Raw genomic sequence first — 24,066 nt, forward strand, 5'->3', positions numbered from 1 at the left:
GCAGAGATTTGGGGCGCAGGGCTGCTGGCAGGTGGCCCCAGCAGGGTGGGGGAGCCCTACCACCAGCAGCAGGGGAGCACAGCATCGCTGTGTGCTTTACGCAGCTGGTTCACTTGCAGGCACGGGTCAGTGCGAAGCAAATGCAAACCTCATGCCTCAATGTCCTTATACATGCGTTTAAAAGCACACAGTACGCTCATAAAAGGGCTGAGTCTCCAGGGCTGACTTACAAGTGCCAGACAAAAATCTGTCAAGATTGATGAGCCTTTTTTTTATGGCGTTCGGCACATCCGACATTATGCTGGACTTTAGAAAGCTCTGCAGGAACAAGGGCCATTAAACATCTAGAATAAATAGAGTCAGATAGAAGTTCAGACACCCAGCTGTTCGTTTGCATGGGCAAGTCCCGTACTTGGAAATGCAGTAATCTTTCAAGTCAAATTCCTGGAAAGATTAGCCTAATGCACAACTCCCAGATCCCACAGCTCATTAGAAGAGACTCCAGTGCAACACCTTCCGAGCAGTCAACGCATGCCCTGGAAAGGTGGCTTCTTGCAAGCAGTTGTTGGAGACAAAAGTCTGCCTGGCCTGGCTGGTCATTGGGTCATTTAGGCTTCAGAGATGTCACCCAGCCACAGACAGCATCCACCCAGAGCTTAGGGTGACCAAGAACAGGGAAACCTAATGCTCCCACTCAGAAATGGATCAATGAACTGATTCATAAAGATGATGGTCCCTGACTGCCGCTGACAAGTTGGCTTGAAGCTGAGACAGGGAGATGGTCCCACTGGCAGCACTTGGGAAGGACCATTTTCAAGCAGACTCAGACCTGCAAGCCCAAAAACTGACCCATTTTTCTTGTGCTGAAGAAAACACAGGTCTGTGGATGGATATTTGCTGTAAATCACCCATCTCACACCATACAAATACCTGAGTACCTCACAGCCCTTCTCCTTCACGTGGAAACAACAGTGCTGGATCTCACCCGTCAACCAAGAGCTCCCGTCAGTGGCAGAGCAGGTCTCTCAGATCCATACGTGTCTACATGTGAATGTTCCTTTCAGGATTTTGCAAAAAACTTGCAAAAACTCCCTTGTGTCTTCCTCTATATTTATTTGATTTGCTAGGACGAGTGATGCCAGTGAAAGTCTGAGAACTCAGTTTCTGTACATGGTTGTGTGCCTGAGGTCTCCTTCCTGCTGCTGTCTCCTGGCATGTGGATCTCAGAGGGTTGATCTGGTCTATCTGGTAGCTCCCCACCACTCAGGGATGCTTTGGGCTGGTCTGAAGCCTGGCACATCTCCGCAGGTACCCTGGAGTGATTTGGGTTGTAGTAAATTCACGTTAGCCTGTACAGGGCTTTCTGAATGGGGACATTCCTACCCCTTGTGAGAGGACACAGAGGATAAGCCACAGTCTGGTCATCTCAGGAGTAGGGATGGTGCTGGGGGAGTTGCCAGGATAACTGCAGTTTCCCTGAGGAGCAGAAACAGAGTGCCAAACCTCAACAGGAGTTGCAAGATTTGGGGATTCTCTCTAATTTTTCATTCAGGGAGAAGGTACTGCACCTCAGCCATGCCTTGGCCCGCCATCAGACCCTTCCTGACTGAGACTGCAAAAACACATCATAATTAAAAGCAATCATCATTCTGGTTTCCACATTTCTTTTCCAAGTGGCTTCTGCCTCTTCCATGTGGAAGCAATACTTGGAAAACCCTATCTTTGCACGCACTGCATGCCTTTACAACCCAGGAGAGCCCCATTTCCAACTGTTGTCCGTGCCGGGAGCCCCAGCTAGCAGCCACTGCTGCAGCCTGCAGTACTGCACACCAGCTGCTCCGCTCTGTGGTCACAGGGATGAAGTCTGAGCTACCATTGCAACGGCTGGTAGGCGTTGATGTCCACCACGAGAGCTGGTAGCAGCTGTTCCATATGCTCCACTGCTGGCTGACCGATCTGGGACAGTGAGTGGCAAGCAGCATTTGCATTCAATAGAAAGTTACCTCTTCATCTCAGGAGAGAATGATCAAAACTAGGATTTTTTTTCCATTCTTGTGAGTTCAGGGTTTACAGTACTTTTTAACAGTGCAATGTGACTCATCCAAGTGTTTGAAAAGTACTTTTAACTTTTTTTTATTAAAAAAAAAACAGAAAACTTTCCCATGTTTTGAGTATTAGGCAAAAGGATTTCCCCTTTCATTTTTTCTGCCAGCACAATTGTGATTTATTTTTTTAAACCAAGAAGAGGACTACTGAGTACATTTGCCAAGAAGTAGAGTACAAAAAATCTGTACATCTACAGCGTTAATACCCTGAGACTTCATTTTTGAGAAACATTCAGCCCTGTATTTGCAATAGGCTGATGTCTCGTAGAAAGCTCAGGGGGCAGTTCTCCATCACATACCCCCATCCTCCCTGCAAGGCACACCCCTCTCCCAAAGAGGGGAAAACAACAAAGGAAAACACACATATGCACCTCTCTCCCCAGAGAGGATCAGAAAGGACCACCAAGGACAGAAATGTTTGGATATGATGAAGAATATTGTGGCCTAAGACCTGCAAAATATAGCAGAAAGGAATAAACTTCAATCACCAAATTTCAAGCATCTGGCCCACTATGTGCTTGGGTCTTTTCCCAGGACTGACCGCTGGGCAAGGTATACTGAACTTTGTAAAAGGCATGGCTGAAAAAAAATAAAACAAAAAGCTAATGTTCTAGTGACTCAGATAAGTTAAAGCCAAAAAGGAACCCTTTTGATTGTCAGTTTTTGTTTTTTTTTTTTTTTTTTTACTTATTCAAATGGCTTTTTCTGCTTAAAATAGTGCCTCAGTCTGACTAAAACATACCTTTCAGCAGAGACCCCATCCAGTAGTTACACAAACACAGGTAATCAATGACATCAAATGGTAATTTGCGTAATCACCTTCCCAATTAAAAGTTATGCTTTATTTTTAAGTTCCAGTGCCTTTCTTTGGCTGGCTGTGGGCACTTCGTGTTAACTGCTCTCTCCAGAAGAGATGGCATGCTGCTCTTGGTTCTGCTAGTATGTAGGTGATAAAGTCACCTCTGAGCCTGACCTACCATAAATTATAAAGGTAGAGGGAGCTTCTTATACCTCTTACAGTAAAGGGAGGCTTCTCGAATCCCAGTGACATTTTGGGTACATTTTTTCAGTGCCCTTTTTTTTCTTACTTTTAAAATGCTCTAGAGGTGAACGTACTCTGCCAGTATCAATCTTGCCAATGCCCGATGTAAGAAGCATAGTCCAGCTGAACAGACAAATGGGTGAGAGAATAAAAGCTACAAATCTACTGAAATTTTGGTCCCCCGTTTGTCATTTCACCACCAGTGAAATAGTTGCAGCCAACTTCCAAAAGCACTACTGGTGCTCTAAAACCACACTTCAAATACACCTCCAGTTGTTTGGGCCGTGACAAAAAGAGCACTATAAAGAGCATAGTAAAATATAGTATAACATAAGATAATACAATATAATTACTAGAATTGCAAAGATTAATAACCCACATTTCGAAGGGCCCTTTTTGATCTTCAAGTGCCAACTCTTAATCTTCTAACAATCACTTAACTTTATGGTAGTGCCACTATGTCTATGCTACTGCATGTGATTTAGTCTCTCATACAGCCATATACAAGAGATTATGTTTTGGTTACATTTTAACCGAAGTAAAAATACAAGTCATGCAGTTGCTTCATACGTGGTAGTGTCTCATTTGTGCAATGTCATCGAGGTGCCCTCTGCGAGCTCACATGCCTGTTAAAGATGTCTTTGGTGAGCTCAGTATAACAGGACCACTGGTAACAAAGCAGCTATTAAAATTGTTGTGGATGTCTATAACACGAACCACATTAGATCACAGAACCCCAAGAACAATCTTTTCTAGGTCATGGATACATACACTTGAAATGACTGTTGGTTCTACCCTCAAAAATCTTTGCAAATTCTAGAAGTATCTCATAAAATTTGTATTTCTCTGACCACTCTGGCAGGGATTTCAAGTCTGTGCTTCGTATCATCCCTGAGGAATTCATGAAACTTCACACTGCCAAGTTTTTCACTCTCAGCCACACAGTATATGATCCTAAATGCATTCCTTTTTTCCCCATGAGTACAGTATAGGAACCAAATCAAAATAATTCACAGCTTGCACTTAGATTAGAAATTAAAGGCAAGCAGGAGCAACAACCAGACTGACAACACACTAATCCCAACAAGACGATCTGACGGCATTACAGGTAAGGTTTCTATGAAGGAACCTGCAGGAACATGCACTATTTCAGAAACTCTCTGCAGAAACTCCAGCCTTTGGCTTGGCGTGTAAACGTCCCTACATGTAAAAATTGCTGTCAGCATGCAGTGGTGATGAGCTGAAGTCGAGAACATCAACTGCAGACCACCTTTGCTGGGGAAACAGATCGTTTTATACAGTGCATGTAATGAGGATCCCATGCATGTGTGAGTCCCCAAGTCACACACGTGCTATCAGAAACATCACTGGTCACCTCCGTAGCCTGCTGTTGTTCACAGCTTCTCAGAACAGCTTTGAGTCTTTGAATGTGACACATGAAATTCTGTTCATGGGGGCTTAAAAACTTAAAACTAGGATAGAGGAGATCTATTTCATAGAGGATGTTTATGTTTATGCTCTGATAGCGATTGCATATTGCAGAATAGATGGATTTTCAAAGGTAGATATTCTGAAATCCTTCAGAAATGAGTGCCAGCCCCTTGTACAATGGGCACTGTGATAAAGGAAAGATAACATTTTCCAGTCAGTGTCAGCACAGGCACACTGCATAAACTCACTCAAAAAATAAAACAGAAGAATTCCACCAATAAACTTCAGATTAGCATATCTCTGAGCAGTTTCCAGCTTGTCACTGAAAGAGCAAACAGGGATATAACACTGAACAAATGAGCAAAACATTAAAATGTTATTTTTCTGTAGATAAATCTTTGACTCTTGAGAAATAGAGCCAGTGTTATTTCACAGAGAGCTATATAAATGAAAGCAGCATGTATATGTGTGCACACAGGTGTATGCATTATGTTCATTATGCACAAACATTCAGTATTTCCTCAGCCAGGTTGGTCTGAGTGTATGCCGTTCCCGTCTCACTATCTTTTCTAAAGAGCATTCCTTGGTTTCAAAACAGTAATAGGTTTTATGGAAAACTGGATGCAACCAGTTCAAACAGGTTGAAAATTATGTCCTTTCTATCAGCAATCAGTCTCTTGCAAGGAAAGCTAAAGGGAAATGATCCTTGAAACACCACTCTGGGTGGCTATGGAAATCCTTTTAATTGCACACTACTCCCAGCAGTGACAATAAGTAGATACTACTTGCCAATAACTTTGATTGCCATCAGTTTGGGCTGCTACACTTTCACACATATAAACTGCATCTCAGAAAACCCATATATAAAAGCACGAGCAGTTGTAAACGTGTCCTCGGCTAACCTCAGCTGCAGCTACCTCCCTCAAAGCCAGAGGCGGAAGCAAGCTCACCGGAGTGGGACAGGTATGCGGGGTTCAGGCAGCACGGCCACGCAGCTTCCCCTCCTGTTACACACACCGCATGTCACCCCTCCTACTGCAAAACCATGGGCACTTTTCCACAGCTGACACGGAGATTTATAGGTATGAAATCACTGTAATCATCCCATCAGGGCATTTTCTTTGTAATAGGCATGTACGCCATTTTATTTTTACTGGCATGTCACTGCCTTGAAATACTGGTAGGAGAAGAATGATGGTGCCTGACAGCATACCTCAAGCTGGGCGCTCAAAGTCCTCAATCACTTGCCGGTTTAGACCATTTCAGCTGACACACCAGAGAAGACGAGAGAAATGCAGAAGTAGCCAACAGAGCACTGGTTCAGATGGTCACACCAGTGCCCGCTGTCACCACCTGGCAGGGATCGCAGCACCACGCAGTGGGCAGGGAGTACATACACACAGCCACCGTGACATGACAAAACATCATGCCTAAAGGCTTCCAGCAAACCCTAAACTCTGCAGGCCAGTCCAAAGCCAGGCAGAAATCACACTGGTGTTACCAGGACTTTTTCCAAAGGGAAATATTATATGCACGCATGTATGTATATAAAATATCACTAATTAAGTTTAGAAACTAGGACCTGCCAGGTCAAACACTCCAGCCACCCACTATTTCTGCAAACTGCTTGAAATGAAACTAAAGGGACAGACATTCATGTCCGCTCCCATCCTTTGCCAATTTACTTAGCTTAATACAGCAATAGTGTACAAACAAGCCAAGTTCCTACACTTGCCTGTGCAAAACAGCCCTTCTGTTGTTCTAGTTGTTCTGGGTGTGCTTCTCTGCTTCTGGGCTGCTTTTAGTTCATTTTCCTTGATTAGAAGTCACCAGAGATGTCAACCAGAGCTACAGAGGATACCGCTGGAAGTTCATCTATAAATTATTTATAAACAAGATTGGAAATCTCTGTCCTATAACATGAAGCTCATATGAGGTCTCCTATTCTGATCTTTCACTGCACAGAGGAAATGCCTCCTTTTGTGTTATTAGTGCCTTCATACCTACAATACTTCTAGAAGCAGTGTTGTATCCACACTTATTTCAGCATGTAAGTAAAGCGAAGCACATTAAGCAAGGCAGTGTCATTTACGAAACCAGAAAATGAAGTCCATGTTCACTTGCTAAGAGTTTCATCGTTCTCCTCTTGTGTGGCCAAAGTACCTTCTTCCACTATTTATTTTGCTTTTGTTTGCAAAATCCAGCTCGGCTTGACTTTTGACAGTTCTCCCTCTATCCACTGACCTTCTGACCTCGCTGCTACATATGTCTTAGCCAATCCATCCTGCCAGTCCTTGCAGGCTTTCTATTTACTGCCATGTAACTTGATTACAATAACCAAGGTGACGAACAATAAACCCATACGTTTACTTTGACTGGTAGATTGTATAGCATGACAGATTTTTTCCTAGCATGTGAGCGAGAGCCAGCTCTTCTGAAGGAAGGATCACAAGGTCAAGGCTAAGCAAAATAATAGGAAACAAATGACTAGCAAATTCATGATGAAAATCCAGTAAGTGCTGGTTCTCTTAGTGTCAGGTTTCGCTAGATTGACGGCAAAGGTTGGACAGGCTAGGGGAAGTATTGCAAAGAACAACTAATTTTAGCAGCTGACTACAGAAAGAGGATCCAAAATATTTTCTTAGTAGTACAGCATCTGAGAACATCCCTTTCAGCAACAACTTGACGCTCAAGTCTAGACAAACAGTTCAGACCAGGTAAGACCAGTCACGTTTCCATGTCCCTCTTCACTGTTACTGATTTAAACCACTCAGCACACTAATGCCAAGTGGCAAACACTGTCAGAGAAGCTTCACTCCAGTGGAGGAAACTAAACTGATGTCTCAAATCAAAGATTCCTGCAAAACATCTCTGAATTTTAGCCAGTCACAAATTAATTGAAGAGTTGAGAAAAATGTAAGAGATTTCTTTGCCACTAAGGTAACACTAAATGCCTGCCTTCCCTCCTTCTTCAACCAAGGAAAGATTGCATCAAGGTGTGTTCACCACAGACCTCTGTGCAGCTCCCAGTCCCGATGCTCTGTTGAGTTCTCCATACCCCAAGTATTTCCTATACCACACACTGGCACCTTATTTATAAAGGTGCAGTCGAATTGCGTGCAGATAGGTTAACATCACCCGGTCCTTGCCAAATCCTCCCCTCCTGCTCCCTGTGGCCCTTCCAGCTCCCTGCAATCCTCCCACCCGCAGCAAAGATAATAAGGCACCATAAATTACGGGCTCCACACTTCCCTGCCTGCTGCCAGCAGATGCAAACCGTGGTGACACGGGAGCTGTCTGAGCAAGCACGGGGAGAGACAGACCAGCCCTACAGCACGGGGTGGCACACCATCTCTTCCAGTTGTGCTGCTTCTTCCTTTGCCAGCTGAAGTAGAGGTGATGGAGGGAAGACACCACTCCTCACTGCAGAGGGGACTAACAGGAGCTGGAAGACAGGACTGGATCCACTCTAACAACGGGAAGCAGAAATGCAATAATGACATATAGGAATGACATGAATGCTTCTTCCAAATATTGCTAATGGGTTTGGGGTATTTAGTGGGTGCATAAAGATGATGTGCTCATTCTTTAATTTAAGAAGACCAAAGAAGGTAACCAAAGCGATTAGGGGGAAGTATTCTTCTTTTTTCCCTCCACAAGATTTCGCTGAAATCAATAAAACTACAAACACATTTCCACTTCCTCTTGGCACAAAACTGTGGGATTCTGAGGCTGCACTTACTCCTTTGAACACCTGCAAATGACGCAAGAGCAGCAGCGTGGGGAAAGAAACATCACTAAAACAACTTATAAGTTCACAGGGGAGGAAACTTTGGTCCATGACAAGGATTTAAGAGGGAAGAGAGGAATATTAACAAAGAGCAGTCCCTGCAATGCTGGCCGGCGACCAGGCGGTCACTCTGGGACAGTTCTGCTGTGCAAAAGGCACCGCAGCATGGGGACACACTCTGTACCTGCGTGTTAATCCTTACCATAAACCATCACATCTCAGAGGTTTTACTGGCTAATGCTTCTGTTTATGAGGCAATAACCATCTTCTGGCCCAAGTAAATTTGATAACCATAGGCAGAGGAGATTAATGGATAATGCTATTACTGAGCAAACAGAGAGCACTCCAGTCATCGTGGCTGTGGCTAGCTACTAAAAATATCATTTGCTCTGCCCTCAAACCATACACGCACACAGGTTAAGGGAAAAAAGGCATGCAAGAAACAAAGGAGCCAGTGACACCTCCAGGTATCAGGAACCTTTAAGTGTTTTCTCTTCCCAAGCCCTGGGGCACAGGGGAGGCATACAGTACAAAGGCATCTTCTGTTCAGCAGAAGCACTGCTCCAGGATCTGCCCTGACATTTCTGCAGCCATCTCAGATGTTTCCCAGCCTCTGCTTCGCAGCTGGGGCTGAGCGTGGGCACAGCTCACTGAGGTGTGCCCACACCTGCCGCAGGCTGCTGCTTGGCTCGTGCTCGGCACTTGGTGTGCTTTACCAGAAGCCATTAGGTAATGTTTGATAGGGAGTTTCTTTTGATTCTAATTTGATTTAAGGAAAAGCCATCAAAGTGTTTGGAGGATACGGGAAGTTTTGAAAAGAATACCAATGGACAAAGCAAAACTAGCAAAAAGAAGAACAGCATGATAATTCCAAGGTAAACCCCAAGGAGAGGGAAGTAAGCATGGGATTAGGCAGTTTGGCTGCAAGCAGGATAATGCTGTCTTCAGCATGCCCACTGTAACAGGTAAGGAGGAATACAGGGAGTCCTGAATGTGATAAATGATGTAGGGAGATTGTGTGTCCAGAATAGGAAACCGAAATCTATTTTGTAAGCGTCTGGTAAACTGAGGAGACAAATCTGAAAGAGTCGGAGTTGACCAAGCACCAATCCTGCAGTAGAACGCAGGAGCGCACAACCAGGATGTTCCCAGACGCACAAAAATGAGACACCAGTTCAGTCCACTTGGAGCAGCAGCAAAAACAGAGACAAGTGATTTGTGTACCCACGCTAACAAAAACAGCGTCACTGTGCTGAAATAAAGAAAGCAGCTTTGGCTTAGGGGTTAAAAACATTTCATCCTCATGTACAATACAATCCGCTATTGGTGTATATTGTCAAGTACTGCCCCTAGTTCAGAACTGTAGAGATTATGTGCTCTGCAAATTGAAGTCAAATGTGGGGTAGAGCGAGGGACTGAAGAACTTTTCTGTACAGGGTTTGACAAAAATATAGGAGAGCAAAGACCATGTAACAGTTATATCAAGAAAAAAAAAAAAGTCTGATCTCAGAACAAACAGTGACTGCAATTGCCAGAGATACTGCGGAGAATTCAACAGTAATTAAAACACAGTTGGGTCAGGTAGCATATTCCCAACAATTCAAGATGGAGGTCACAGTAACAGGCAGGATTTTGTTGAAATCACTAACAAGATGCTCAATAACACATTATGGAAGAATACTGGTGGAAGAGTCCACACAGGTTGTTTGAGAATTAGAACTTAAGGAGAAAGTCCCCAGATATTTTTATTGGCCTTAGCTGAGCAGTGATGTGGAGGACACGCATCAGGTTTGCAGCATGGGCAAAGGCCTTGCACCAGTGGAATAAGAAAAGGTGTTGTTAGTATAGTGAAGCACGTGCAGTCCCTTAAAGTTAATGAGAAATTCATCTATATTTATATTCTCATGGCCTTAGGCTGGAGATAACACAGGCAAAGTGATGATTGTGCACAACAGGTGTATTTTTGCTGGAGATGGTGGGATACCAGTGCCTTAGGCTGTAACTCTGATGTGTGGTAAAGACTTTAAGGTGTTTTTTTTAGGCAAATAACCACTTCATTTCACTGCTAGCAATCCAATCAGTCACTTAAAAACAGTTTTAAAACAATGAAATGCCTCCTTAAAGTATTTGGAGTTTGACTGATGCTTGTTTAGCCCTGTTAAGGTGTCCCATTAAAACCTCTAGACACATTGTGCAATAAAAATAAATAAATAAAAGATGCCTGGAACAGCAGAAACTGAGACCAGAGGAAGACTTTTAAAAATACCAAGAAAAGGATACATCAAGCTAAACAAAAAGCTAAACAAAAAGCCCACCTGAAAGGAGGCTGCAGGAATGCTCCCACTTCACATTGCACGTCTGTGCAATGAGCTCACAGCCAGAGACACCCACAGCCTTTACACAGAGGGACCTGTGTAAAGAGGACAGGAGAAGAGCAGGGGCATTTCTCCAGCTTCCAGAGTAGACAGGGACACACCTAGGGAGGACTGAACTCAATTAATTTCCAGCCTTTGAAAGTCATCAGTATAAGCTGATCAGCTAGGCTCCTTCTGCATATCAATGGGGAAAAAGAGAAAACTGATCTTTACTAACATAAATTAGGAATTAAATTGTGAGGAATTTATGTTCAATTATATATATGCTTATTGTTTCCTACCAGTTTTCAACCAGGGATTAGATCTGTACTCCTAGAAAATGTACCTCTGAGTCCAGACATGGTGAATCTCCTTAATCCTATGGGCAAAAACCTTCATACAGACACAAGTAGTGAGACTTATTTGGGGTCCTGGACCAAAGGCTGATGAATCACAAAACAGTCCATGTGGCTCTGCTGGCTTTGTACCCATGCAGCTAAGCCCTCTGTCCTGACGTGCTGGGACTGGGCAGGCTGTCTCCTGGGAACAGACCTCGGTGCACGGTCTCTTCCAGACTGCCCCTGTGGCCCTTGCCTGGGATGGTGACACCAGGAGTGACTCAAGGGCAGTGCCAGGGAGCGTGCTGAAGATTAGACAGCATGGACAACAGTAAGTCAGAGACTGAGACCAGCCTTTGGTGCTGTTTGATTCACCAGGTTTAATCTTTCTTTACTGGTTAATATATAGCTCCCTGCCAGCCAACATACCCAGGTCTTCCTCTCAAGGAAATCTGATGGTCGTGGGCTGATGTGTGCTGAGATCTTACCTCCACAAGGCATTGGAACACAACGCCGTCAGGCATGGGGTCTGGCAGTAACCCACAAACTACTTTTGGTCCCATGTTGCTCCAGAGGCACTACCTATTTTAAGCACTTCAGCTTCTCAGGCAATGGAAATGGCATTTTTCCTGGAAGACAGAGAACCACGTGGAGCTGCATTACTGAATACAGAGGGCTTCTTTCAATCACTCTGCCCATAATGACTCCCGAGTCCCACTCAGCTAGCTAAAGTTATCATCTGAATACATCTAAAATATCTTAAATTCTCCCTCTAGGAAAAACTGCTTCTCGGCACTGAAAGTCTGATAAATATCTCCCAGGAAATGCAGACTATAGTAAATCTCAAAAACTAGGAGTTATGGACATTTAACAAGCCTGAATCTTCAGAAAAACACCGAGTTAAAATAGCATGCTTGGTAACAGCATTACACTGTCACATCCAAGCAGATACTGTGATCCACCAAAAGCAGTGTCTGTATTCCTGAGTCAAAGGATTGGCATGTATTGCTTTCTGAAGGCATGAGGCTAATTTCTCATCCTTCCCAGCAACCACTAATGTCTTCCCTAATATTAGAAGGCATCTTATTCCCTTTGCACATGTCAGGCTACTCTCCCTTATTTTCCCCTCAGGAAGGCTTAGCTCCTTCTGCCTGTTGAGCTACTTTCCTTCCATAATTTCCATTGACAACAAAAGCACATCACTAGTTACTCTCATGCTAATAACTCAAAACCCGATCACTGTTTTGCCTATATAATGCTACGATATTTTGTTTCAGTGCTCAGGTCCTGTGATCAGCTTCACTGCTGATAGACTTTCCTTCTCTCATTCCTACGTCTTCATGACCTTTTCTATTTCATTGCTTTCTGGAAGAAGCGGGGTTTCTTGGTCACAAGTTTTCCATCCTTGGAACCTTTCCAACTAATATTTTGCTACTTCGTTGTGTCCTTGTGTTATGTTGAGCTGCCGTTCCTAAAGCAGTTTTACAGTATTTATTTCTTGTCCTCCCAGGATGAGAACACACAGTCCTTGTTCACATTGTCTTGAATACACTCTTCACAGCATTACATGTATTTTCAGCAGTTTCCTTCACCATAGCTCACTTGAATTGTCTGAGGATACATCCCATAACACTACACATTTTCCCCGTCTTTGTTGGTGGCTGCAATAAACCCACGAGACCAGAACTGGCACCCTAAATGTTGCTTACTATACTCCATGCACAGAGACAATTTATTACACTAATGGATTTAGCATTCTGCGGTAGAAGATTTACATCCTCAGCCATGCCTGGTGTGCAGGGTTGGCAGCTCCGATTACATACCAGATTAGCAGACCTGAATGGCACAGCACATTCTCAGATCTAAACAAAGACCTTCTCTAAACCCCCCAAAATGAAGCTGTCAGAGGGCATAAATTATCACGGCTTGTGGAAGACAGTGGTACAGTTTCACCAGCTGGAGTTGAAGCTAACTTCATCAATTGATGAGGCCACTAATCCATGCAGTCATCTCTTTCTGAAGTAGTTCTATCACTACTTTTTTGAATCTGTTTGCACTTCCAATTCTGATGTTGATCTTCAAGCTGTCAGCTGAACTGTTCTCACTAGTTTCAATATCATCAACAAACCATTTTTGGTAACAGCAACGATTTTTGTCTGCTGGTCTAGGTACTTGGCTTATGCCCTTTCACTAGTACCAAATTTAGCTTTACTGTTATGTTGCAATTGTTGGTTAATGCCATATGTTAACATTCCTTTCTAATTAGCTTCTCTTCTAAACACATGTGACAGAGAAATCTTTTATTTTCTAAGCACACACTGCCAGACAAAATTAACATATGGCATGGCCCTTGCCTCATAAGTGAGCGTGGCATGTTTATGGCCAAAACACTGACAAAGTTATGACAACACAACCCAGGAGATTACAACTCAAAAGCTGCCTGCTGGTGCCACAGGTTGTATTTGCTTTAACTTAGAATTCCCCCTGCCTCCTGAAATCAGGGAAAACCAAAACAAAACAAAAAGTGGAGAGAAAAACAAAGATAAAGGCAAAGACAAGAGAAGAAGAGACGAAGGGAAGGAAGATGTGGTACAATCCAGTACAGGTAAAGCCACTGACCCTGCACGTTCTCCTCCTTTGTTTAGGGATAATGAGATTGAAGGTCAAGGATCTCCTTTCCAACAGTCAGACAATCGAATAAGCCAGTGTCAGATGTGCCAGTGAGAACCGTACTCAGGACAGCTCATATATGTTGCTAAAGCCCAGGTCACACCCAGCTCCTTGGCCTCATCTGACCCCAACATAGAGGAAGATAAGAAAAGACACAGCATCATAAAGAAAACTTCCTTCTCCACCCTCTTTTCTGTTCTGGAGTCCTGTAAGTTTACATTGGCCCTTTAGAGTAGAAAAGCCTTTAAAAAAATTTAAAATATCTTTTCTCAGGAATGTCAGGGCTTTCATATAACTAGAAAACATTTACTTTTGTGCAAATAATTTGTGCATCTTTGAATTGGAGTCTCTTATCCCAGAATAAGTTGTGCCTGATCATAACTCTCTTCATGAATAAAGCCTTGTAAATGAGGAAATGGTGGTTTTGAGGCCTTTAAGTTAACAAGTTACAATACATCCAAGTACTTTGCACCTGTATGCTTCCCAAAACAAAAAGGCATACATAAGAGGGGAACACCACATGACTGTCTTTAATCGAATGCAGTGCCCAGCTACATTAGACAGAGCCTGAGCATATACAGCAACCAGCGCACCTTTGAGGTTCATGCCCCTTTCCTCCACGCAAACAGCACAAGAATGAAGAAAGGCACTTGAGCAGGTGACTCACCCAGGTCACGGAAGTCCTTCAAAGGATGAGCATTTTTGGTATCAAAATTTCCTCAGAGATTTCCTCAAGATTTTCCTCAGAGCCTGGAGTATCTCAAACAATTTCTGAAATTAGACGAGATTATGATTCGCTACCATGATAAACCTGACCTGTTAAATACCACCCCAAACTACAGTTAAGATACCTACAGGTGCTGATTTTTTCCCTAAATCTCCTGTGCCTTTTGTCCCATCAGTGTCCCCTAACTGTACATTTTTACAGAGATGAGAGCTGAGCTTTCAGGCTGCACAACTGGATTTTAGCAGCAGCCATAAACGTAACACACAGCACAACAGGTCAATGCACCTGTAGCAAATTTTTTATTTGCTTCATGAAACCTCACGTGTAATTGATTTAAGTTATCCAAATCTAAGTCATCATTTTAAGTAGCTGCTCGTGACAATAAGAATTTAAAATTCAGCTTGCCATAAAATTAAAGGAAGAAATTTAGAGAATGAATAGTTCTCCCCCTTCACAACTGAAGCAAAAGAGACATCTTGATGCCTTGTTTACAGTTACCAAATGTCAGATGGCGCTCAGTACATACAAAGCACTTTGTTGTTTTGCTGCACGGTCCCGTAACTGTCAGTGAGAAAGAGGCTGCTGGCTCTCTCTCTGAATTTCAGAGTTCAGCTTAATACCAGCAACCATAAGATTGCTCAAGTTATCCGCGGCCTTCTGCCACATCTGCAAGCCCTGTGAGCTAAGGACTCCCAGAAATTAGGGAGGATTCAGCCTGGGTGGAGATGGACTTGAGCTGCAAAATCTGGATACAATCCCATGCAGACAGTGTCTCTCGTGGATATATGTGTCTTTTATTAGGAGTCGCATAAGGTGGCTAGACGAGACAGTCTGATTCCCACCTTTTTCAAATCCCGCAGTAGCTTCTTTGAGGCCTCATCACTGCTGCCTCTTGCACAACCCGCGCTTTGCATGCTTTCTCCTGTCATGTAGGGCCGGGCCGTCCTCACACAATGCTCGCTACATGGCCCTGGCTTGCAGCGTGTCCCTGCCCCCTGTTCACACACAATGCTGTATATATTTCGGCCCAGGTACGGACCCCTGAGGAGGCTGAGGAAGCCATGGACACGTGCCAGGGCCAGGCCGATGGAGCAGCTCCCAGCCCACCCGGCAGCCCCAGGCCCCACGGCAGTGCAGGAGGTGACCTCTCATCGGCGGAGGAGGCCACCAGCCACTACAAAATCACCCCTGAGACGCTACAGCGATGAGAACGTGATGACCGGGTTAGACAGAGAAGGATAAGGAACCAGCAGGTCCAGCGCACATGGCGAAAGTCTGCAACACTAGCACTGGTGTGTGTGCCAGGGCCAGTCAGAAACACTGACAAATGCCTGCAGGAAGGCAGACGAGTATTTTTAACATGACTGCTAACAAAGGGTGAAGCAGAGGCACAAAGGTTAAACAGTTCACTTAAGCCATGGAGCAGAGCCTAGCTAGGCATCCTGAAGCTGGGCTCAAGCCGCTGTTAGGCCAGCAGATTTCAAATAATCATTCCCACAAACTTCTTCTGTGGTGATATTTCTAAACAATACCAGGGAACATTCCTTCATAAATTGTGCTGTGTTCCAGTTTCCACATTATAGCTATGATGTAACTCAGTAACACTTTGTCCCATCAAGCCCAACAACAATAGATTTAATCTGAGCATTTGTCTCAGAGAGACAATGGGGAGTCCTGATTAATCTGGCACCTAACTCTGTCAGTTGCCTATGAGGGATTTTTTTTTTTTTAATTTTTTTTAAAGTGTGTACCCTTGGCAGCTCTTCTGTGTGCAATATGCCAAGCCTGTGGGCTGCCAGGAGAGCTGCAAAAACACCCCATTGCCATTTGACATGCAAAGAACATACTTCGTTCCAGAAATGTAACATTTCTGCAGAAGCACAGGGAGGAAGCTGCTGATCAGCAGACCTCCCATCCATCAACCACATGAACATCAAGGACATTGCAGTCAGCCACAAAGGATCAGTCCCCTGAGATGTCGCCGGTGGAAACCATACTGTGGTCACTGAGCACCCAAAAGAGGGGAGTGGGCAAGGGTAACACTGCTCCGCTTCTCTGCAATGGGTTGGTTGGCTCCTTTCGCACATCTTTTCAAGCAACTCAGACCACAAAAATCCTATAGGCTGCTGCAGAGAGGAGAGGCCCCTGCACACAAAGTAGAAGGGGATGAGATTCCAGCTCAGAAGCCAAAGCATGCGTGTCCTTGAATACAGTGACTGACAAACATCAAAGACGCAAAAGCAGAAGCTACAGCTAGGTGAGATCGCAAATGAAGGCATGACCCAATTCTGTTTTTCCACATATTTCTGCAACAACTGGGGTTGTGACAGGACAGACTAATCAAGATGTCAAGTGGCCCTAACAACTTGCAAGGCTCTTGATTACACTGGCAGCAAGCTAAGCAGCAAGTGGCACCAAGCAGTCCCCTCAGGTCTGCAGGGTGGGATGAAGTATTTTTCAGCTGGGGCTTAGGAGAAATCCTGCATCATCTCCATCCACAGCCCACTCTGCTCACATACAAGCAGCTCGTTCCCGAGTTTGCATGCAGGCAGCCTCCCATGTCACCTGTCTGTCCGTCCCACACACCGTGCTCACCACCAGTCCTGCTCACATCCCATGGCCAGACTGGATCCCTGCATGCAGCTGCTTGCCCTACAGCACTGTAGTCCCAAAAATCTTCTCATAAAGGCCAAGGCTCAGGCTTGTCTTCAAGGAGGATTACTGCCAGAGAGTAATGCTTAAGCATTAACCCTAACACGTTAATGCTTAAAAACCTCAACACTTAAGAGTTGAAACTTTAATGGGAGTTTCTATCTCTAACCAGCCCTTGACATTTGCAATCTAAGAAAATTTGACATGAGGTGGGGAGAGGATAAAATGGGGGGGGGGGGGGGGGGGGGGGGGGGGAAGGAGGGTAAAGAAAAAAGAAAACCAGTGAATAAGAAAGAAATGTAGTAACTAAAGCCTGCAACCAGGTCCCAAAGCAATTATCAACCTCCAACTCTTGCTCCATCCACAAGGTCCTTCCACCTCCTGCTGTCACTGCTTTCACTGCAGTAGCACAAAGTAAAGGGGCTATTTCTGATACAGCTCCAAGAGGAAGAAATGGGGCTTTCCCATTGCTCCCCATCAGAAAAAAATATAAATTGCACACATCAGCATGGCATCTCCAGCAAATCCTCCTGCCTTGGGGAAATAATAAAAAACCACACGCACAGCTTTTCCAATATTGTGAAACCAGATAAAGTTCCAGGTTGCCTTGTTCCCACCAATACCCTCGTCCACTATTATCATTTTGCCGTGTTTACACTCAATGCAAGGGGTACTTCTGTAATTGCAAAAAATCTTCTGTGTGTTGATGCTGGAGCTGAAGAAGCTTCCTCTGGATGAATCTAGTCAGCCAGAGAAGAAGCTTGAGGGTTATTATAAGCATATTACTCATCTTGGCCAGCCTCCGCCTCCCATTCATTTCAATAAAATGTTTATTTTGTTATAAATCTTGTTTTGATTTTTGGGAAGTAAAATGCCCACCTCTGCCAAGAAGAAACGGTACATTCTACATGTCACCACTATGTCTTCTTCTTAAGAGCTAGAAGTTGTGAAATAGAAAGATCAACTTATATTAAGCCCAGATTTTTATCAGGTTAACAGTTGCAATGGAAGGAATTTGTGTATGGAAAATATATTAAAAATTACTGAAAGTTACTAAAAAAAATGTCACTGCCCAGAGCATGTAAACCACTACCTTGTTTACTATATAATTTATCCAGAAATTATCCAGTTGTTGTTGTTTCAACCACCACTGAAATACCATCCTGACTCTGACAGCTCTGAAACCACACAGGCATATCACTGGTATACAGCCAGAAGTGAAGATGAGTGAAAAAATGCCTTCTCCTGAGCTTTTTTTTTTTTTTTTTTTTTTAGGGCCTTATGATATCAAGCAGTAACCTGTCTGGATTCTTAAAAGCCTGGTTCATCACAAGAATTAAATTCCTGCCTTGGAGATGTACAAATGTTTCCAGTTCTGAACTTTTGGAGCCATGTGATAATTAGAGTTTTTCTTCCAAGTTCAGATGGATGGAAAATCCTGGAAATGCCCAGGCTTAGAAGTCTTGCCCACATGGTTTCAGAGAGGTTTAGAAAGGTGTATTTAGATTAAATTTCTAATGCTGCAGTTTGGGGGACATTCACTATGTAGACCCTGGGTCTACTTCTTCTAATGTAAAAAGACCTACAAAAATGATGTTGAAGTTATAATACCTCTTCATGCAGGGTCTCTTTCCACCTGCAAGTTTGGTTCAGGCCTCAGCACAGTTTTTTCACTGAGCAAGAAGCATGAACCACTACAAGGGAACTATACGATGAAGATGCTGCCTGCTGATGTAAGGCACCAAGCCTTCCCAATGGATATGTCAGAGATCTGGAAAGAGGAACAAATTGCCATGACCTAAAACATAGCTCCATTGAAGAGTCAGGGAGAGCTTACACAGTGCTCCTCTGAACAGACATTGCTCCCAGAAACTATTTGTATCGGTAGCTGTACACGCAGCTATCCAGTGCTCATCAGACACTTGCAAATAGCTATCACCTACAGAAAACCAGGGCCCAAACTAGTGATCCCCAGGTTAGTTCATCTCAGAATGTTATTTATTCACCCTTCACTCTCTGTAATATAAGACACTTGAAGTCCATCTTGAGATTTCTCCTTTGGATATGCATTTCTTTTGGAGTCTAGTAGGTTTAATTATTTCCAGACCTTACAACAAAGAGTGGAATACTGAAAGAAACCTAAAACGTATGATTAGAACGTGGTTTTTTTCTTAAAACACAATGAATAATCCATTACAATTATTTATGTCTTTGGACTGGGTCAAAGTAAGTAAACAACTACGTCATAAGTGACATCTTGATATACCGCTGAGCTGCGTCAATGAAATGACTTTTAGCTTGTTTGGTTTAGGTTCCTGAGAAATCTTATCAGGATCGTTGTTGGACACAAGCCAAAGTTGATATTGTTTCCTTTTTTATGAGTTGCAAATTAAGGGAAATGCAAGAAGTATTTTGGGTAACTCTTGAAGATAACTGATTACTCTCTTTGAGAAAACAGCAGTGGCTGGCATTGTCTAAAGACACTGGCAAGGCAGTATCTGTAGCGAGAAGATAGTATCCCTGAAGATGTTCTTTTGTGCCTGAAAGTCAACCTACTTTTTCCAGATGTGATAATCAGTCTAACAGAAGATGTGGCCTCGACCTAACAAATCTTGTCATGTCTACCTTTACCCTACCTTCTACCTACAAACCTTCCCTTTCCTTCAGGGAATCCAGTTGCTTTAGGTCAAGTGGCATATGAAAGAAATCAGTTTATGACCTATTTTGCTTTAAGATGCATGGTCTAACAGTAGCCACAGCATATATAAATGCCGCGAGGCATGCGATGGTGAAAAGCATTGCACTCCACAGCACGTACCTTTCATCAATTTCATAGTCAGTAGTTATTGGATTGGCTTGTCTTGATTTCAGCTTTGAGTTTGACATCACGGAATAACTCAAACTACTTTTTTCCCCCCTTACTGAAGAGCTCGATGATAGAGCACACTCCTAGTGAAAACTGGTTCCTAATCAATTCTCATTCCACAGAACCACAGAATCATTAAGGTTGGAAAAGACCTCCAAGATCATCTGGTCCAACCATCCCCTTACTACCAATGTCACCCACTAAACCATGTCCCTAAGCACCACGTCCAACCTTTCCTTGAACACCCCCAGGAACGGTGACTACTTCTCCAGGAAAATATTCATTACGTTCAGCAAGTAATACTCTTATGCCAGCAAGAAAATCAGGGTAAACCTTTCAGGTGTGAGAGGCAATTACCCAAATCCAATGTGATTAGCTGTTTTTTCCTTCATTTCTGAAAATCTACAGTTCCCCCATCACTTCTCTTTTTTTTGTTTAGAATTTGCAAGGATGAGCCTCCTGCCCCTGCAATCAGCATTTGGGCTTAAAGAGACCTACGGGTAGGCTAGAGCAAGCTAGTTCATTCTTTCATCAGAAATGGTCAGTACGTGAAAGACTAAAACCAAAGGAAAGTTTGCAGTACACCAAGTTCAAAGCAAAGTGAGTCTATCTTCCCACACATTAGCCATAGCTCCCGACAGAAGCAGCAGGATGGTGACTTCCTATTTTGCTGCACAAAACAGGCAGCAAATGGGAATGCAGAAATCAGGATTAAAAAAAAACCTGACTGTCCATGCTGCCTTGCAGAATGACAGGCACTCTGGACTGATTTGTTTTTTCCTTCTAGTTAATACCTTTCAAAAATACTGCAGTGAAAGGATTTGGTCTATGCACCAATTCCTTCACTTTGGCCAGGTCACCTCATCTCCCAGTTCATATCTGCACACTGCCAAATGCCACGTGAAAGCAGTTTTGCCACAGCAGGGCTACCTGTGATGCTGTGATGATTAACAAGCACACGCACTGAGTATCCTGCGGTCACGCTGTCTTGCTAGAACTTCATGCTGTCATAACTCAACTTGAAAGGGCAGCTTTGATTCAAACCTTATGGAAGAAGACTCTCAGAAGAAGTTATGCAAAATTAGCGGTGCTAACATTTGTGTGTCACTGCAGGTAAAAGACCATTCTACGTACACCATGAACTTTACTAAAATGTCACGTTTGAATTCTTCAATGCATTGTTTTTGGTTAAAAAAATTCCACGTCAAGCAGTTTGCAGCTTTATTCTTAAAAACTAATGACACAACGCCTGTTGTTGCAGATAAAAATGACAGCTCTGTGTTTGAGGTTTCCTGGTTTGAGCAATCCTAAACCTTTACGCAGTGTGACGTTTCAAGGGCTCTCGCAAAGTCATCGAGAGACACTGAGGGCTTTGGCCATTTTTCAGCTTCCTCTCAAAAGAAAACGAGAAAAAGAGAGCATGCATTTGTTTGTCTTTTAAGGAGCTGTACTTAGTGGAAGCATGAAAACAGGGAGGGCTTCACTGGGTGATTGAATAATGGGACATAGCAAGTAACAGCTCTGCTCGTATTTCTCAAAGTGCAAGAATGAGGAGCTGGGGCTGCACCACCTTGCACTGCTCTCTACTTGCAGCAGAAAGCCCACAAGCCACTCTGGATCCATGCTACTGCCTGCCCCTCAATAGACTTTTGTTCTGCTTCTCTGTGGGCTTGTATTTTTATTTATTTTTTTTTTAAATGTTGCCCTTACTAGTTAACTGCTTCATCCCTAGACGAGGACTTAATTCAGAGCCTCAAGCAGTTTCCAGCGCCCATACACAAACTGACTATAGAAAAACAGTCAGGGTTAAGAAGGGAGCAGGAGACAGCAAGGGCAGTCATGGTTTCTTCAGATGTCTATTGCCTTGGTCATAGACACCTGCGCCAGCACAACAGCACAGGAGAAAGCCAAAAGGACAACCTCCACCCCACAGCTCTTCTGCTTGATGCACCTCAGTCCTGCAATCCTCAGAACAGAAACAGAGGGCGGGCAGGAAGCCAGCCAGCCCCACTCCTGCTGGGAGCACCGTGCTCAGCTGCATTGTGTAATGCTGAGCTATCAGTTGCCTGGTGCTTTTCACCCCTGTGGCGAGAAGGGACTATGAGAAGGGACTAGGAGGATGCAGCTTGGTCTTGCGTACGTTCTGGCATGGGGCAGTGTGTGCAGCAGCTCTGTGCTCTGCTTCTTGAATTTACAGAGATGCCTCTTGGAGCAAGATCCCATAGCACCGGAGCAATGATAAATGCTGCCTGCTTAGCAAGCTTCGACTTCTTTATGAAGAAAAAAAAAAAATCTCATTCAGGACATGGTAAAACTTCAGATCCAACCTTACTGTCTTCTGCAAAGTCAGCGTTAAAGATTTGCATAGCCTAGTTTCTCTGTTCTGACATTTGAAGAACAGGGTAGGTTCCCACTTTAATTAAAGACACAGAGGGAAGACAAGATGTTTCTATTTACAAGTCTTATCAGTCACAGAGATGGATAGTCCTTTTTCACTCATACTTGTTCTGAGAAATTCATTATTGTGACTTCTGAAATGCCATAGGGCACAGCTGTTCGTTAAGTCAGAGGGGAAAAAAAAGCATTCAGGAATACACGGTCATGGCAAAAATACCTGGATCTTTGTTTTCAGATAGTTTCTATGCTAGCAAGCTCTAATGATACTACACTATGGCCTATAATAGCCGTTATGAGGCTCATTAAGCTATGACAAGCACCATTTTGAATGGATCCACTACACTTCTGTTAATGGTCTCAACATGCTTTATAAAGTAGCAAGAATAATAGATTTTCTCTATTCTTGTTATCAGCTGCAGCAGAACAATTTGATCAGTTCCCTGACCTCCAAGACCTGCAGAGCCAGACACTGGTCTGTCCATCTCCACACGCGTTGCACGTTTGTAATAGCACACAGGGCTCAGGCATATATACCAGTGCAGTTTTAAACTTCTGAGGCCAACATTTCAGGAGACGAAATTTTCAGCTGCCATGCTGGCTTCAAGCATTTACAGAGTCTTCCTCTTATTCTTTGCAGCATCTTTTGCCCTCCTGTTGTGGTTTGCTACTCCCTCAGTTACACATTAATAATCCATTCAGGCAACTGATTCTGCTTCAAAAAAAAAAAAAAAATCTGCCTCCAACTGATCCTCTTGATGAGGTTCAAGAACTAGAAGTTTATCTACCCCTTTCACAAAATAGCTTCACCACCAGCTGTATTAGAGATACCCTAAGCGATAAGGAAAGACGCAGGGGGGCTGAGAGAGCAGTAACAGCCTTGTTGTTGTAGTGCAGTAAGAGCGGGGTGAAGTTAAACCATCACAGGGGTTACTGCCAGAGGCTGAGGGAGATGCTGTCAAGGCTGATACGTGGAGATCTGGCCCCTCTAACTCCACTGGAAAAATACACCAGCTCCTCAGAGTGCAACACAACTTTGTTGCTGACTTCTCTGGTATTGTCTTCAGTCGGACAAAGATACACGTTTTTCATTCAAGGATGCTACAGTTGTAATTGAATATGCATTTATTTCCCCAGCCACCTCAAACACACTGTCCTGGGCCAATATAACCATTTTTGCAGCTAGGTGAAGAATCCAATCAGGAAAGCCTCCCAAGTCAAAGCCAGTCATTTATTTGTAACCTAGAGCAGTCCCTGCACATGCACCGGCACACGGCGCAGGCAGCACACCACGGCCCAGGCTGGAGGAGGACATGGGGCAAGAACACGTCCCAGGTCAGCGCAGCAGCAAAACTCCTCCTGGTACAAGAGCCCATGCCAGGTAGCCCACAGACACCTCATCCTGAGCCAAGCAGGGCAGGATCAACAGTGGGAGTAGGGCAAACCAAGTGCATGAAAGCTGAAAGGAGAAGAAAATGGAATAAAAAAAAAATATATACTATGAAAGAGAAAGCCTCTTTGGCAAGTTTTCTCTGATCTTACCTAGAAGTGTTTAGTGGTGTTGCATCGATGGTAAGTGTTTGACAACACAAAAGCTTGGTTGTAAATATTCACACCAGTCATGGGACTGTCTGCCCAGGTCACACCCTAACCAAGACAGTGTGATGCTCCCACATTTGCAAGAGCAGGGAGGAGGA

The 24,066-nt window shown here is 43.8% G+C and overlaps 1 long non-coding RNA gene across 4 annotated transcripts in view; it reads right to left on the reverse strand.

Annotated features, from left to right (window-relative positions):
- The window catches only part of LOC310901299, a 41,686-nt gene that overhangs the window by 9,478 nt on the left and 8,142 nt on the right, over positions 1–24,066 (reverse strand). Inside the window, exons 2-5 of one of the 4 annotated variants that reach the window (XR_014585719.1) lie at positions 14,398–14,501; positions 13,680–13,851; positions 11,549–11,689; positions 10,684–10,778 (exon numbers count right to left, since the gene is read on the reverse strand). This is a non-coding gene — a long non-coding RNA (uncharacterized lncRNA). The remainder of the gene's footprint in view (positions 1–10,683; positions 10,779–11,548; positions 11,690–13,679; positions 13,852–14,397; positions 14,502–24,066) is intronic. The other 3 variants (XR_014585720.1, XR_014585721.1, XR_014585722.1) reach the window with 3 other exon arrangements.

The sequence above is a fragment of the Anser anser genome (genome assembly GCF_964211835.1).
Source record: "Anser anser genome assembly, chromosome: 6".
Taxonomy (NCBI): Eukaryota; Metazoa; Chordata; class Aves; order Anseriformes; family Anatidae; genus Anser; species Anser anser.